Below are 17,447 nucleotides of genomic sequence, written 5' to 3'. Positions count from 1 at the left end.
ACAAACAGCACACGGAGGAGGGAGGGACAAACCCCAATAAACAGAGCCAGCTTCTGTCCTTAAATATCTCAACCTGTGGACCTTCCTCCGACGAGGTGTTCAGGGGACCGCCGTGCACTACTGGCTGGTCACCTGGGTCAGCTCAGGCCAAGAACTTCCTCCACCCACAGCTGTAGCCTCTCCCAGAAGTGATTTCAATTAAGGCTGAAACTCGGATGGAAACACACTGGTCACCTGGCTCTGAGGGGCCTTCGCTGAGAAAACCTGCCCTGGTCCTGGCCTCTGGTTCCCACCCAGGAAGACACGGTTTCGTATGGTTTCATCTCCAGCCCCCAACAAGGCCTGCCATACAGCAGATGTTCAGTAGAGGTCCAGCATGTAGAGCAACGAAGAGAGCAAGGAAAGACACTGGAGTCCGAGCAGGGGTTGGGGCAGAACGGGGGGAGCTCATGCACCTCTCCGGGCGTGAAGGTCCTCGTTCTGCCCTTGGATTCTTATGCCTGGAGAGTTGCCCACAGCCACACCTTTACGTCAGTCCCTGGTTATTCTGTCCTTCTTGGATCTCTCTGTCGGGGAAATGGAGGTGGGATTCCTGCTGAGAAAGAACTCAGGACGTCAACAGAAGCTGAGGGACACTCCCCACTTCTCAGACGGCTGAGTTCCTGCCTCCCTGGGGCTTTACCCTGAGGGACAGGAGGCCTTTGCAGCTCAGCCGGGGCCCGAGGGGGAAGAGCATGACCCCCCCTGCCCAGGAGTGTGGCAGGCTGGCCCTCACAGCCTGATGGGAGCAGGAGTGCTGGCGGCCAGAAGTCCAACGGGGACGACAAGAGCAAGAGTCGTGAGAACCGAAAGAGATGGCAACTGTCACAACTGACCCCACTCCGCTAATCGTCCACGCGAGAGCTGTTGCCTCTTGGTCAAGGCTCTTCTCTCGTGATGGAACGCTCCTAGGAATGGTGGGACCACTGTGTCCTCAGAGGCACTTGGTGGCCCACGGTATACAGCCAGGTGGACGGAAGACAAGCAGGTCCCCTGGCTCTACCAGAGACTGGTTCTGGCTGCCCATCTGGCAGGTGGCCCAGGAGCCTTGGGTAGCTATCAGTACACCTGGTCTTCCTGGGCTCCACACAGCCCTCTGCGGGGATGGGTTCATAAGGGTGGAGACCGGGAGGAGCTGCGGAAGCCCTCCTTGTTTCCTGCTGTTTACAGGGTGGGTTCCTACCACTCCAGAGAGCATGAGCCGCCTTGGCGAGTGAGGGAAAGACCCTTGGTCACAGGGAACCCCAGTGTGACTTATTAGAACTCACTTTTAAGAAACCTGAACGAGGGCAGCAACCTACCTCTGAGGACAGGCCTTAAATATGATTTAGGAGAATAAAGATGAGTAGATCAAGGCTTTGGTGAATCACGGGAACTTCTGTAAGGTGGATCAACAGGTAACCCCTCAGTTCTCACTCTGTATTTTGTGCGTGCACGATCTTAACACGTCGTTTTTGTTTCCTTAATACGTATGTGATCCTCTGCTCCCTCTGCTGCCAAGACGTGCCAGCCAGAGACGAAGGCCTCTGGGCTGAGGACGCTGAGAGGCCTATTCAGAACCCCAAAGCGGCATGGTGCTAAGGCAGAACTCGGTGCAGTCGACCAACGCTTTCATTTGATGATGGAGAAGTTGTGGCCCAGAAAGGCGACATGACGTGCCCAGGTTTACTCAACTGTGCCCTCTGAAGACAGGCTACTGGGATACTGCCTGAGAAAATATGCCTGCTTTCCCCGTGTGAGAAGAAAACCATAATGTTTGACATCTGCTGCTTTGGGGGGGAGTCAACAAAGTTGCCGAAAAACAAGGCCAAAAATCCCTCGTGGGGGACTCCCATTCAAGATAACTCCTACAAATGACAGGAAGGATGCCGTGGCCCAAGGCAGGTGTGTTAGGGAGCCCAGGTCCCAGCTATTCCTCCCCCCACAGGGCCAGGATGAGCCTCAAGGAGGGCTGACTTCTTCAGGAAAGGAACACGCCTGTCCCTGAAACCTCATCCAGTTATTTGAGTATGTATCTCTCCACATATCTGAGGGCCAGGCACGGTGGTGCCTGTCTGTGATCCCAGAGACTCGGGAGGCTGAGGCGGGAGGATTGTGAGTTCAAGGCCAGCCTCAGCAACTTTATGAAGTCCTAAGCAACTTAGCAAGTCCCTGTCTCAAAATAAAAAATCAAAAAGCGCTGGGAACGTGGCTTGGTGATCACGCACCCCTGGGTCCAATCTCCGGTACCCAAGTAAATAAATAAAGGCCCAACTTGGAAATGGGTCTTCCTAAATAGTCTTTAGAATGTCCTTCCTGGTGTATAAAGTGGTCCCCTGGGGATCTCACTGGCCTTCTCTCTGCATCCAGGCTCATTCACTGATCACCTGGCCCTGACTGGGTTCCTGTTCTGAGCTGCACAGGATAGGCCTTGGGAAGCCCGCGTCCTTGCAACGAGAAAGTAATTGCTCTCCAGTAATTTCCCCTACCTCCACCCGCTGAGGACGGGGTTGTCTATCACGCTTCTTATCTGAGAAGTATCAGCCTCTTTTGGAAGGGGAAGGAGGGGAAAATTCAGAACTAATTGGTTTCATGTCTCCGATCATCAAGCTAGCAAGCTCACGTCACCCAACTACAGCGACAGTGACAAGCTGGGGGTGGGCAGGTCAGAGAGAAGAAATGGCAGGACTGCAAGCAGAGAGGGGTTCCATACGCCTCTGGACGGCAGAACAGATGAACAACAAATGAACAATGAAAAAGTCGAACTGTCATGATTTGGACATGAGGTGTCCCCCAGAGCAGGAAGATTCAGATGTAAAGTGACTGAACTAGGAGAGCTGTGACCCATCACTCCCTCCTGGTCTGAATGGCCGGACTGGGAGGTAACGGGAGGCAGTGGGGCATGGCTAGAGGAGAGTCGCTGGAGCACACCCTGGGAGGGCTTTCTTCCCGTGGCTCCCCCTGCACCCCGTGCTCCTTGATGCCAGGAGAAGAGACGGTTGGTTCTCTTTGCTGCTCCCTGCCCCCAAGACATGTTGCTTCATCTTGGCCCAGAGCAATGGGCTGGTTGTCTATGAACTGAAATCATCTGCCCCCAACACACTGTTGCTCCTCTAAGTTTTTCTTGTTGGGTATTTTGGTCATGGTAATGCAAAAGCTGCCTAAAACAGAAATACAAAAATACCCAAAACCTTATTCATTCATTCCACAAATATGTGATGAGCACCTGCTAGGTGCCAGGCACTGTACTAAGGGCAGGGTTCTGAGATAAAATGATCTTATTCTGGAGACTCTCAGGATTTAGAGGAGGAGACGTACACATCCTCAAAATCAAGATGACATGAGTCCTAAAGGAAGTATATATGCAGTGCTAGATGGAAAAAGAAAATACTGAATCTGGAGACATTTTATAAGTACCGCGCGCTAACCGATTGCGCCACTGGAGCTCCAATCTGGAGACGTTTTAAAGATGAAGTCGAAGATTCTCATGATTATAAAGATGCAGAATCCAGGACTGGGTTGGTCAGAAGTCTTTACCTCTTTAAGGTGGTATCATTTAACCAGGAAAGGGAGGGTAAGAGGAGGTGTAGGTCCGGGTTGAGATGTCCCAGGGCAACTGAAAATGTCTGGAGCTCAGGAGAGACGTGCAGGTGTCAGGGAAGCCATGCAGACGTAGCCGTGGGGCCCTGGGCAGCTGTGGCAGAGCACAGGGACGGGGAGTCGGTCAGTGGTGTCGTGTCGGGGGAATGGGAGTAGGGCAAGGGACAGGTGCGGACAGGAGCAAGAGAGAGGACAAGTGTGATTCCTGCACCTAGAGGCGGGGCTGGGCTGCGGCCTCGGGTGAGCCCCGCCAGGCACGGAGGAGGCCCTGGGTTCCATCCTCACACCACGTCAGATAAAGAAATAGATAAAGGTGTGTTCATCTACATGATAATGCAAAGCTTCTACCCATTCCTATTTGATAGAAACTGCTTGAACCTGAGTCACGAGTGCACTAGGGACTCGTCCATGCCTCTGTCCATGCCTCTTGAAGTTCTCCCTCACCTGGCTTCCGTGACGCCATCTTTCACTTCTTCTCTTGCTCCTCATTTTTTTTCCAGCTATTTCTTTTACCTTTTCATTAAGTATCAGGGATCCCCAGAGTTCTACCTGAAGACTTCTCTTTTCATTCAATGTGCACTTTCAAGGGATTTTGCAAAGTTTCATTTGCTGCTTATGAACAGATGGCTTTTAAACCATATTTCTAGTCCAGACATCCAGTCGAACACAATATCTGGCATATAGAAAGTAAGCAATAAATGTCGGCTGAAACCACCGGAGTTCTAGCTGGATTTTGTTCGGGCCACAGACTCCAGTGGCCATAATCATCAGGATGTCCCAGATTATGCCTGTGGGTCTTCAGATGCATCATAAATGGAAATAATCTTCTGGGCCTGATCCTTCTTTCTTAACTTTCCCCCTTGGGGAAGTGGCATTTGTTAGGAAGGATTTCTTTTGTGGGTTTTAAAGCCTCTCAAGACTGTGGCACCTCATCTCTTAGGAGATGGTCTGACCATACCACTTTGCCCGTAAGCACTTCCATCCTGTGGCAGAGCCTGTCGGGAGAGGTTCCAAGACTACGACTTTTCCTGAGGATCAGGGGATAGCTTGGACATTTCTAAAAAATCAGGCATGGACCCCAGAGGCGGAATTGTCAGCCTACCTCAACGCTGGCGTGCAAAGGCTTCCGTGAGAAAGGCTGCAGCGCGCCCTGTCACGGAGAGAGGGTGGCACGTGCTGGCGTTGACATGTGCCTGTGCCCATGGGCGGACGCCGAAGTCTGCAACAGCCAGCAGTTGGGCAGGAGGCAGTCTGGTGTGGGTCACCAGCAAGGCCACCTTCTAAGTAGATAAGGGAATCTCTGCGTTAGGGGAGGGAGAGATTGGTTCCTGAGATGGGTGGGGAGGACTAGAAAGGATTCTAGGCTTCACTGTGCAGGAACACTACTTGCTTTCATTTCCCGGGTCTCCTTATTTCCCCACATGCTTTCCTTCCACAGAATCAGGCATTATTCTCATTTGGGGTCAGTTACACGCCAATTTTGATGCTTAAAAAAAAAATAATGGTTTTGTACCATTAATTGTTGAGGATACCTTTTTTTATAAGTGAAACATTCTCTCCTTGCTTTCACTTGACTCAGAAGTAAATGAATGGGTTCCATCTTGTCTTTCCCTCTTACATGTGCCTTGGGCATTTGGCAAGTACGTAAGAAATGTCACCTCAGTTAGAATATTTTGGAAGTAAGTTATCTGTGATTATGAAAAGCAGGCCAGAGTACAATTCTCTTCCTAAACTCACTGACAACATTGCTGCTGCACTAATAGCAACAATCTCTTAAGATTTTTAGAATATTCTCCTCTGAAAGACCTAAGTCAGTTTCCTAAATTCTGCCGTCTGTTGGCTTCACTCTGACAGAACATTGTCACCAGAGCCAATGGGCCTGTAAAATCCACTTGTTGAAACCCTGTTCGTTCGGGGTGGGGGTGGGGGGTCAGGAGAGGGAGGATTGAAGAGAGCTCTCAGGGTGCGGTATCCCTCGGTCAAGTAAGACGGGACTGCAGACAGACACCGTCAGCACTGGGTGCCACACGTCCCCACGCTGGGGGATGCTCAGTCCCTGTAGGCTTCCCAGCCACCAAGGCTCTGTTCCCCAGCGCCCAACCTTCGCATTTTTCTCTTTCTCTTTCCCCTCTCCCTCCCTCCCTCCCTCCCCTAGCTCCCACACAAGGTGAGGTGATGGAAAGTGCCTGATGCCAGAGGTCACCCCTCCCGAGCCTCCTGTGCGCCCCTTCACCCGGACGCTCTCTGTGCATTAGAAGGAAAGGAGCCACACTCAGGCCTAGAGGTAAGTCGAGACCCGAGGACCGTCGGCTTCAGGACCTCTCACTTTCACCGAGCTCTTGCAAGGCCCTTTTCTTCAGGAGGTCCCCAAATGGAATAGCTTCCGGCCACATGCACCTGGACTCGGCTCTGCCTGTCCCCGTAGTTCACTCTCAAGTGCTAGCTGACCTCTTCCTCAGCAAGACCCAACATCCATTTCACCTGACAACGAACCCCACAGTTGCTCAACTGAGACACGTATTGGAGGGACAGAGCCACCACACAGTGACGTTTCCAGCATGATTGCTACTTCAAATGTTGGACCCTATTATCTTGAGATGAGCTTTTATACCAACCAGATCCTTTGATTTGATGCGAAGGGTCTTGACAAATTTTAAAAGCACCCCCCACACTTTTATAACTCTCAGCTTACTGCTTATTCAACCATGGTCTTTCAATGACAACTAATCAAAGAGATAAGAATTTTAGGAAACTGTAGTTTGGGGTTCTAGTACATGGTAGCATTGGTGGCAACCGTAACTGCAAGCGTTGGGTTGGTCATCTTGGAAAGGGCCAGCTGGTGAGAAGACGGGGCAAGGGGTGGATCTGGAGGGAAGAGAGTTAAACCTCTACCAGGAACCTACGCTTTACGAAGACCTGGCATTTCTTACAATCATGTTGCATGTGATCCTGGGGGACAGCAATCCCCATCCCAGATTCCCCAGACGTTTGCCAGAAGAGCAACTATTTCAGGATTGAAGTGAAAAGAGAAAAAGAGGAGGTAAGGCCAGTCCCAGGGTATTGGCCTGGGCCTGGGAATTTATTCAGGTTCCAAGGCACTGAATACTCTGTCTAGAGCACTTGTGGTCTTGCAGAGGTGGGGTGGACGTTCAGCGTATCTTTGTTCTAGCACAGTGAGAGCTTGCCAACAGCACTGCGCCAGGCAGGCGGAGAACGGCCCCTGGCACAGCAGGCAACCTGCAAGTTCTGTCTCAGGCCCCTTTTCTTCTGAGACATGGCAAGAGGAATGGAAGCCGGTCTCCGCCATAGTCACCCTGTGAAATAATAGCAGGGGGTCCACGTAGAGCTGGGTAGGCGTGCAGGTGCTCTCAGCCCTTTGGGCTTACAGTTTCTCAGGTATAAGGTGAAGAGATTGGAATAGATGATGGCTAGCTAGCATCCTGTCAACTCTCGACATTCTAGGATTTAGTCCTTGAGTTTAGTGCATTGAGTAATTAACTCAAAACAACCAGCTTGCTTTTATGGTACCTATAGGATCAGGAGAAAGTATGGGGAAGTGGAATTCAAGAAAATTCAAGAAAAACAACAATGTTGTGCAACAGAACTTTCTGCAAAGATGGAAATGTTCTCTGTAAACAGTGTCAAAAGTGGTAGCTACTGGCTATCTGGGGCTATCAAGTCTTTAAAATGAAGCTGATGCGACTAAGAAACTGATTTTAAAATTTTATTTCATTTTAATTATTTCAAATTTAAATGGCTTTTTGTTAATAGTGGCTATCATATTGAATAGGGAAAATAGCCATTTTATGTGAGCCAAATGTCAGGTATACAGATCAAATAGGGAATGGGTTGAGAACTGTTCAGTTGAAGAATAAAGAAAGGCATGGGTTTAATTTTGGAAAGTTACAAATAGAGCACAATTATTTTATTTTATTTATTTTTTTGTTGCAGATGGGTACCATATCTTTATTTTTATTTATTTATTTTTATGTGGTGCCGAGGATTGAACCCAGTGCCTCAGGAGTGTGAGGCAAGTGTTCTACCACTGAGCTACAACCCCAGCCCACAATTATTGTTTTAGATCTTCTAAGAAAGAAGAACAGACTCTCAGTTTGTAGGGAAGGAAATAATAATGAACCTTGTGATCATATATAACCTCATGCTCTCCAAGAGCCTTTCATGAGCATAGTTTGATATTCAAAACAACTCTGTGATGTTTTCTCATTTTACAGATGAGGAAATTGAGACCCAGATGTTTGTCCAAGGTTGCAGGCTTCAAACAGTAATGAAGAAATGTTTTGAACCAACCCATCACTTCCGGCTTCACTTTTCTACTTCCTCTCCCAGACAGTTCAACCTCCAATCCCTCCCCTTGCCTAGCTTCACCATGGAAATGGTCACAAATTATAAAATATCCCAAAATATAATAAGAATAGTAAAGATGAGCAAAAGAAGGGCTCAACAGTCCACCAAACTAGACAATCAACCCTGAACAAGTCAAGAGTCCGTTATATCTCAGCTGGGCATGGTAGGTAGCTGCAGAAGGCTGAAGCAGGAGGATCGCAAGTTCAAAGCCAGCCTTAGCACCTTATTAAAAAAATACTGTGATATAGCTCAGTGGTAGATGCCCCTGAGTTCAGTCCCCAATATGGGGACAGCAGGGAGTTGTATCTCTTAGAGAAGAGGAAAGGAGTAAAATTTAAGTTCCCAGTACGTGTCGGGCATTGAGAAATCACTAGCTTGAGCTCATACACCAATGAAATGGCACAACTGGAATTCTGTCCTGCCCTCCTGGCTGTTCCCACAGTCATGTCCACATTCAGAGCAAGGAAGACTTCTCCCTTTTCTCTTCCCACGGAGAATGCTGCCAAGAAGCCAAGCATGCAATCTCTGGGGCTGCCAGGCCTGGACTGGACCTTAGATCCGGCACATTCAGAGGGTTCTACATTTCCAAATCCCCCTTCCTCAACTGCAAACCTGGGGAGACATTCTACCAATTTATAGGGTTATAGTGGATTCAACCAAATTAAGTTATAAAAAACACAGCATAGTGCTTGGCGCACTTGCAGAGTGAACAGTGGTTATTAATATTTTACATTTTTAATGTGCTGCAGACTGTTGGCAATTCTAAAACAGGAGTTCCCAAAATTACTTCAGACAAGTAGTGTTTTTGCAAAAATCCACTGAGTAGATGATCTTTGAGGACAAAGGACGCTCAGTTGGAGGATGGGAGTGAAGTTGAACGGATGCCACAGATTTCAAAACGGTCATTGGCAGGATCAGCGACCGAGACGGAAACAGCGAGGTGATCTTGGCTCAAAGGCCTGGGGTTGCTTTCTGACCCTCTCTTTCTCTATGAGTTGGTGTCCCCATTATCCCTTCTGGAGTTCCCATATCCACTCCTCATTGCCTGTGTCTACCTGAATGTCACACCTGTATGAAAACCACATTCCCCAAAGAACCATTCTTTTTACTCATTCAGTAACTACTTATGAAGTACCTCCTGTGGCCAGGCTCAGTCCTGATAGTCAGAACTCAGCAGTACACAGGACAGAGGGAGGGGACAGACACAAAGTGCACAGATGGACAAGATCCCTACAGAACGCGGTGCTATGGACAGCAAGAAGGAGAAAGCTGGGCTTGTAGGTAAAGGGCCAGACAGTGGACGGGTCAGGAGAGGCAGAAAGCCAGACCTGCAGGACAGGGAAGAGCCAGCCTGCAGGGTCTGAGGGCAGCCGATTGTGGGCAATTGTCACAGCAGGTGCAGGAGCCTGAGGCAGAAATGAGCTTGGTGCACCTGGGGGAAGGAAAAGGCCAGCGCGGCTCAGCTGAAGCCCCCTGTTAGGAGATGAGGGCAAACACAGTCGGGGCCAGAGCATCAGGCCCATGCTCCGCCCTGGGAAGGAGTTTGTTCTAAATGCATTTGAAGGCCACTTGGATATTATTAAGCAGGGGAGCGATGAGACCTGGTTTGCCTTTTAAAACCATCACTCCTAAGCCTACCCCCGGCCCAGCTCTGAAGTGTGAGTGCACACGTGCACGCACACCCCTTCTCCTAAGAGCACCGCCACTTTCCAGGCACCTAGGCCTGCCTGCGCCTCCCCCCGCCCTTCAGCCCGTGCCAGAGCCACCAGGTCTGCTGCAGGAGTGTTCCTGGCTCAGCCTCTTTGTATTTCCCCGCCATGGCCTAGCCATGTCCTTGAATAAGGTCTGCTAATGTCACCTTCCCCTTCAGGAACTCCAAAGACCTCCCGTCCCCAAGAACCCAAGTCAGAATTCTCTCACCCTCCCGTGTCATCCTGAACTGCTCTTCTCTCCTTCTGCGCTCACCTGTGTCCTTCTGTACGCCACCTGTATAATCCTGTGCTCCACCTGTACACATCCTGTGCTCCACCTGTATACATCCTGTGCTCCACCTGTATGCCTTCTGTGCTCCACCTGTATACCTTCTGTACTCCACCTGTATACATTCTGTACTCCACCTGTATACCTTCTGTACTCCACCTGTATACATTCTGTACTCCACCTGTATACGTCCTGTACTCCACCTGTATGCCTTCTGTACTCCATCTGTGTCCTGTACTCCACCTGTATACATCCTGTGCTCCACCTGTATGCCTTCTGTACTCCACCTGTATGCCTTCTGTACTCCACCTGTATACATTCTGTACTCCACCTGTATACGTCCTGTACTCCACCTGTATACGTCCTGTACTCCACCTGTATGCCTTCTGTACTCCATCTGTGTCCTGTACTCCAACTGTATACATCCTGTGCTCCACCTGTATGCCTTCTGTACTCCACCTGTATACCTTCTGTACTCCACCTGTATACATCCTGTACTCCACCTGTATACATCCTGTGCTCCACCTGTATACATTCTGTACTCCACCTGTGTCCTGTACTCCACCTGTGTCCTTCTGTACGCCACCTGTATACATCCTGTGCTCCACCTGTACACATCCTGTGCTCCACCTGTATACATCCTGTGCTCCACCTGTATGCCTTCTGTACTCCACCTGTATACCTTCTGTACTCCACCTGTATACATTCTGTACTCCACCTGTATACATTCTGTACTCCACCTGTATACGTCCTGTACTCCACCTGTATGCCTTCTGTACTCCATCTGTGTCCTGTACTCCAACTGTATACATCCTGTGCTCCACCTGTATGCCTTCTGTACTCCACCTGTATGCCTTCTGTACTCCACCTGTATACATCCTGTGCTCCACCTGTATACATCCTGTGCTCTACCTGTATACATCCTGTGCTCTACCTGTATACATCCTGTGCTCCACCTGTATACGTCCTGTGCTCCACCTGTATACATCCTGTGCTCTACCTGTATACATCCTGTGCTCCACCTGTATACATTCTGTACTCCACCTGTATACGTCCTGTACTCCACCTGTATGCCTTCTGTACTCCATCTGTGTCCTGTACTCCAACTGTATACATCCTGTGCTCCACCTGTATGCCTTCTGTACTCCACCTGTATACCTTCTGTACTCCACCTGTATACATCCTGTACTCCACCTGTATACATCCTGTGCTCCACCTGTATACATCCTGTGCTCTACCTGTATACATCCTGTGCTCCACCTGTATGCCTTCTGTATGCCACCTGTATACATCCTGTGCTCCACCTGTATGCATTCTGTACTCCATCTGTGTCCTGTACTCCAACTGTATACATCCTGTGCTCCACCTGTATGCCTTCTGTACTCCACCTGTATGCCTTCTGTACTCCACCTGTATGCCTTCTGTACTCCACCTGTATACGTCCTGTACTCCACCTGTATACATCCTGGGCTCCACCTGTATACATCCTGTGCTCCACCTGTATGCCTTCTGTACTCCACCTGTATACCTTCTGTACTCCACCTGTATACATTCTGTACTCCACCTGTATACGTCCTGTACTCCACCTGTATACGTCCTGTGCTCCACCTGTATACATCCTGTACTCCACCTGTATGCCTTCTGTACTCCACCTGTATACATCCTGTGCTCCACCTGTATACATCCTGTGCTCCACCTGTATACATCCTGTACTCCACCTGTATACATCCTGTACTCCACCTGTATACGTCCTGTGCTCCACCTGTATATGTCCTGTACTCCACCTGTATACATCCTGTGCTCCACCTGTATACGTCCTGTGCTCCACCTGTATACATCCTGTGCTCCAGCTAATCTGGCCGACCTGCTCCTCTTGCTCCTCTGGCTGGCTTTTATTTGCACTATTTCCTGGGAGTGAACTGACACTCCTCAATCACATCTACTGAGGTCTTTGCCATCCAGTCTCTGGAGTAAAAGGATGCTGTCTCCTCAACACTGGCTCTGCTCTTTCTGACTAAATGTGAACCTCCCGCAAGATTTTGTCTGAACCTTTTAGAGTATTTATTATATTCTTCTTTGTATTACAGTTAATTCCCCTACCAAATTATTAGCCCCTTGAGGATGGGCACTGAATACTATTCATTTTATTTTTGTTTTTTTAGTTGCAGATGGACTCAGTGCCTTTATTTTATTTATTTTTATGTGGTGCTGAGGCTCAAACCCAGTGCCTGACACATGCGAGGCAAGCGCTCTGCCACTGAGCCATAGCCCCAGCCCGAATGCTATTCACTTTTTATGGCTGTTAGTATCTACCAAAGAACCAAGTGCTTGCAAGAGGTACCTGATGAATACGTGTTGAATGGATGAATGAACAATGGAATAAATAGACAATAGATTCTAAAATTCATCTTTGGGCTGCATCACTCAGCAAGATACTTGTAAGGAACCCTGGGAACACCAATAAGCGTGGAGACAGTTTTCCATTGCTGTCTGTGGAATGGGAGTCAGGAAAAAGTCACTCGGGAGTTGCTGGGAATCATGCCCTGTGTTGACGGGCCCAGGACATGGACTCCAGTCTGTGGCTCCCCACTACCCACAGTCCTTCAATCCCCACGGTGGATTTATGGGAAATAATGAAAAACCATTTCCCTTAGCAATTAATTTTGAGTTGAGCAGTTCCCGTTCTGAAAAAAAGACAGAGGTTTCAGCTGATTTCCCAATTCTTCTCTGTACTATATTAGCATCCCAAAGATGATCAGTGTGTTGGGGTTTACCTCAATCAATGGCCCTGGTGAGCTCATTTATTTTAAGTGGCTTGGCTTTGGAAGAAAGAACTCACTCGTGGAGCAGCCTTCTGTTTCTTTCTTCCTTGCTTTTTAAGAAAATGGGGGCAACATTTGCTTGGGAAACAACAAAGCAACCTCTCCTCACTATCTCTTGCTTCGTGCATTGACCTGGACTCTTTTTGTGAATAAGATGGTGATCCCATGGCATTGTTGCTGTTTAAATGACAGGGACTCTTAGTACCTTGCTTAGATGAAAGCGTCTGTGACTGATCATATCTGGGCGTCATAAGGAACCGATGAGGTGCCTTGTTTTCATCCCTTTGTCACAGCTTAGGAGACTCCTCCTAGAAGGTGAAGGGATCCGTGCAGATTGGTCCCTTTAGTGAGGGGAACGCAGCAGTAGGTGGCTCCTGGGCTGCGGCTCCTCCTGAGTCCTAGTGAGGGCTTGCAGGGAGGGGTTCCCCATCATCATGTTCATCCACCTTTCACTCTGAAGTATGGAGTCCTGCAGGAAGTGGACAGAGGCAGGCCTTTCCAGGCTGGTGTCCAGAGTTTGGGAGCCAGCTTTCTACCAGCTTCACCTCTCTGTTCTCTGGCCTTAGTCCCTGGCCCTAGAGAGCCGACTACTGGTTGGAGAGTCCAGGAAACAGTCTTCTTTTACAAACATTTTTTTTCTTTGCGGTGCTGGGGGTTGGACCCAGGGCCGTGTGCACTGAGGCAGGCCCTCTACCAGCTGAGCTGCATCCCCAGCAAACACTGTTTCCATATGTACGTGAGGTCGGTGGAGAGATGCAGGTGTGAGCCTATCCTTAGGGATGAGGGTCCCTTCTTTTGGCTGTGGTTCTCTGAAGGAAGGGGAAGAAAGAGCCTTTTTATTATGACATTTGGCTCCTTGGGGTCGGAAGTACTCTCCTGCAGTTCAAGGAAACCAGGTGGAAAACACTCCGTTTGCATTCTCCATTCTCAATGGGATAGGAAAACCTGGATGCAACCCTGGTTCTGCTTTTAACAAACGTCTATGGATCAGTTTGCCTAACTGTAAAACAGGAACAAAAATACCCGTGTGTGAAGGTTTTGCCCAGGTTACATGGGATGACAGGTATAGACAAGATAGAGAAATACAGGGGATGACAGAAGAATCTGGTGGGCTGGAAGCTGAACAATCAGAAGATTTATCGTGACCTCCCAAAGCCTCTGTCTTTGGACCTGTCCCGCTCAATTAATATAGAAATGATTTGGTTAAAGCTATAGAAAGCATTTTTAAAAATCTCATTTGACAGAGGATGAAAATAAGGGATGACCTGTTGGCTCCATTTCTTATCACAGTGCTAAAACTCCATTTGCTGACAGAAAAGAAGAAAAAGAAAAAGAAAAAAAAAAACTCATTTGAAGATGCTATAAAATTGGTAGAAATGACTATTAAATGCAAATAATAAACCAAAAAAGCCTCAAAATGTTAATTCTAAAAAAATAAATTTCAAAATAGATACAAGCAAAAATAACTTAAATCCAATATATGAATCCATAAGTCCAGGTTGCTTACACAGCAGCCTGTGCTGAGTAAAGGAGATGCGGGAGCGGGGAGGAGGCTACACCAAGAGACTGTGACACCTAACGCAGGGAGGTGAGGGTTCTGCATTCCCATGGAGACAAGTGATCAGCTTTGAACGCCTCTCTTTAAAAGGAATACAGACAAACCGAAGGGCATTCAGTACAATGGCCAGAGAGAAAAGACTTACACGGTGTCCTATAAGGAACTAGTGTTCCACCTGGAGAAAAGAAGTCTCTTGGGGACCCTCAGACCTATTTCAAACATGGGAGGACCACCTGTAGTTAAGAGGGGTGAAACTCCTACGTGTCTTCCCAGGCAAAGCCAGGACCAGTGAAAGATGAAACAAAGCTCAGGAAGGTTGCACAAAGCTGCCCTGTCCCCACTGGTCCTTCTACAGACTCTGTGTGGCCCTCGGGGGGGAGTGTCACCATCAGAGTACAGGCCCCCGACAGGAGACCAGACCAGAGGAACCCCAGAGTTTCCTTCTACCCCTCGGAAGTCATGGCTGCCCCTGATCTTTGGGAGACAGATCCAAAGGTAAATGCTTTTAGTGAAATATGTTTAATTAATTAATTAATCAATTTTTAAAAAATCCCTGCGTTCTGGGCAAGTAGTGGTTTCGATCACCAGCCCAGGACTTTGGAAAAGGCACTTCAGTGGAGACAGACAAGTTTGGGTCAAACCCCAGCTCTGACACCTGCGCTTTGACTTTATGCAAATTACCCCACGACCCTTAGCCTCACTTTCTTCACCTACCCATGTTAGTACTTAGCTTAAAGGTCGTTGGCAGGATTAAATGAGGTACCGTGTCTCATGGATTCTAAGATGCACATGTATTTGCATTTTAATTGCTCTGAAATGAAGATATTAAAATTCTAATATTGATGGTACATATAGCATACATACAGTTTAATTGGAAGTGTTTTTTTTTTTCAAATTTCGTGGTGACAGATTGAAGTGGGCCTCACAAAAATCAATAGCAATTTATATTCAAAGGAATACACCAATGTGTACTAACAATTAGCAACATGAATGGCACACAGTGTGCTCAGTACAAGGCTGTTTCTGTTCTTCCTTTTTTAAAATATTTCATTTGTTAGCTGTAGTTGGACACAAGACCTTCATTTTATTTATTTACTTGTACGTGGTGCTGAGGGTGCAACCAGGGTCTTGCACGTGTTGGGCGAGCGCTCTACCGCTGAGCCCCAGCCCCGGCCCCCGTTCCTTCTTTTCTAGACACTTTTTCAAGACCTCCTGGGAAACAGGAAGCTCCTCCAGGATTCATAGCTGGAACTGGCTGACAGATTCCCAAGATGGCAGACGAACGAGGATGTTCACTCTCACCCCATCTCTAGGAGGTCATTCCCAACTCCCCCTCACACCTACACACACTTAGGTCGGGGTACAGTGTGTCTACTCCTTCCCTCCCCGTTCTTCCTGTGGTCATGGAGACCTTCTGTACCTCCCAGCTCTGCTGGCTCTGCATACTCGAGTTAAACCGAGCTTCACTTACGAACGCCAGGCCCGACGCGCCTGCCGGCTTTGTGTGAGGAGAGATCCCTGCCCTCACCAACGCTCTGCTCCCAGTTTCCCAAACCCGTCACCTGCCACAGATTCGACTTCTTCCCTCTGCTGGTGCTCAGCTCAAGGTGTTCGCACAGAATGAACTCAGTGCTGCAGGGGCACAGCAGTAAGGGAGATTCTTTCTTGACCTGGCTGGCCCCCAACATGATCACCAGAGAGGTCTTTCTTTCCTTCTTTGTAGTCAGAGACCATGGTTGTCAGTGCAGATTTTTCCTCATGTAGGAACATATCTAATCCTTTACAAACGTTACCAAGCATGTTGCCTCACTGTTATTTTATGTCAGTGAAGTTGGCCAGGTAAAATACATATTACAAAATCCACCTCTCTATAGCTACCTCACATTTTTTAACTATTTAATGGTATACGCCATCTAATCTTGCAGCAATATTAGAAATTCATTTGCTAGTGCGCTCTCTCGCTCTCTCTATCTGTCTCTCTCTCTCTCTCTCCCTCTCTCCCTCCCTCTCCCCCGCCCCCCCCCCCCCAGCCCAACTTCTAGACAGTGGATTGCTGCTTGGTACCCCCAGCAGAGGGTGTGCAGAAGTATGGTCAGTGAGCCGGAACTTAGTCATTTGACCCCTTGTATGTCTGTCATCACGCTAGGTTCTGGGACTGAGGAGAAAGGCCAAAGCTAGGCCTTTAAGGCATTCCTCTTCTAGAATAGAGATATGGAACAGAAGCCTTACTGAGCAGCATTTCCTCAAGCAATGACGCTTGCTGATCTGGCCGTGGTCTCCACCCCCTCGGCATGTTGAGCCACAGCTAGTGGCAGTGGGCTGCCCTGGGATCCCCATACTCGGCTGCAGTCGTCTGTTCACAAAGATTCGATGCGTTTGTTCCTAGACCTATCTGTGCTAGTTCTTCTTATTATTGTAATCATATGATTTAATCAAACTTTTTTAAAGTAGAGAAATACAGGTACAAAAAAGAAATTGTTTCTATAAGATCTAAGTTGGATATACGAGAGAGACATTAAAAGTGAGTTACTAAAACCAACAACCACAAAACTGTGCTGTCAACGTAGGCATGGGAGAGCCAATTGCAAAACATCGTTTAATTTGGGAAAATTCATTTGTCCCACAACTGTCTTTAAGGTCTTGCTCCACTTTAAAGAAACCAAGACAAATACACATATATTATTTATATATAATAATTTATATATATGGAGAGAGAGAGAGAGAGAGAGAGAGAGAGAGAGAGAGAGAACGCACCTCAGAGGTGCAACTCCAGGTCAGAGGGCTAATCGGAGGCCTTAGACTCCAAGGTGAGGCTAAAGGTCAGGGAATGATGCCATCATTTGTATGCTTCAACTCTCTTGTTCAACTAAATCACTAATTATCAGTCAAGTCGGTAACGAATGGGTTTCTAACGTTGCTAACATAAAACGTTGAGAATCAGACAAGATGGCCTCTTACGGGGAAGAGAGTGCACGGGCAGACTCCACGGGAAGAGGAAAGTCCTGCTCCTTGTCAAAGGGGTCCGAAGTTCCCAGGGAAGTAAGGAAGGCGAGTCTCTTCCCAGGGGAGGACCAGGTGAGTCAGTTCTAGATGCGGCTCTGTTT

General features: G+C 48.2%; 1 long non-coding RNA gene and 1 other non-coding gene across 3 annotated transcripts in view; one reads left to right on the top strand and one right to left on the bottom strand.

Moving 5' to 3' along the window:
- Window positions 1-17,447, bottom strand: part of LOC143641874 (uncharacterized) — a 62,725-nt gene that overhangs the window by 32,711 nt on the left and 12,567 nt on the right. The gene's annotated exons all lie outside the window — the stretch shown is intronic.
- Window positions 14,020-14,105, top strand: LOC143642016 (small nucleolar RNA SNORD71). The gene has a single exon (XR_013155565.1). It is a non-coding gene; the product is annotated as a small nucleolar RNA SNORD71 (small nucleolar RNA).

This window comes from Callospermophilus lateralis, chromosome 7 (assembly GCF_048772815.1).
Source record: "Callospermophilus lateralis isolate mCalLat2 chromosome 7, mCalLat2.hap1, whole genome shotgun sequence".
NCBI classification, from domain to species: domain Eukaryota; kingdom Metazoa; phylum Chordata; class Mammalia; order Rodentia; family Sciuridae; genus Callospermophilus; species Callospermophilus lateralis.
The sequence above is the reverse complement of the archived record's forward strand: the minus strand, read 5'-3'. Positions and strand labels throughout refer to the sequence as shown.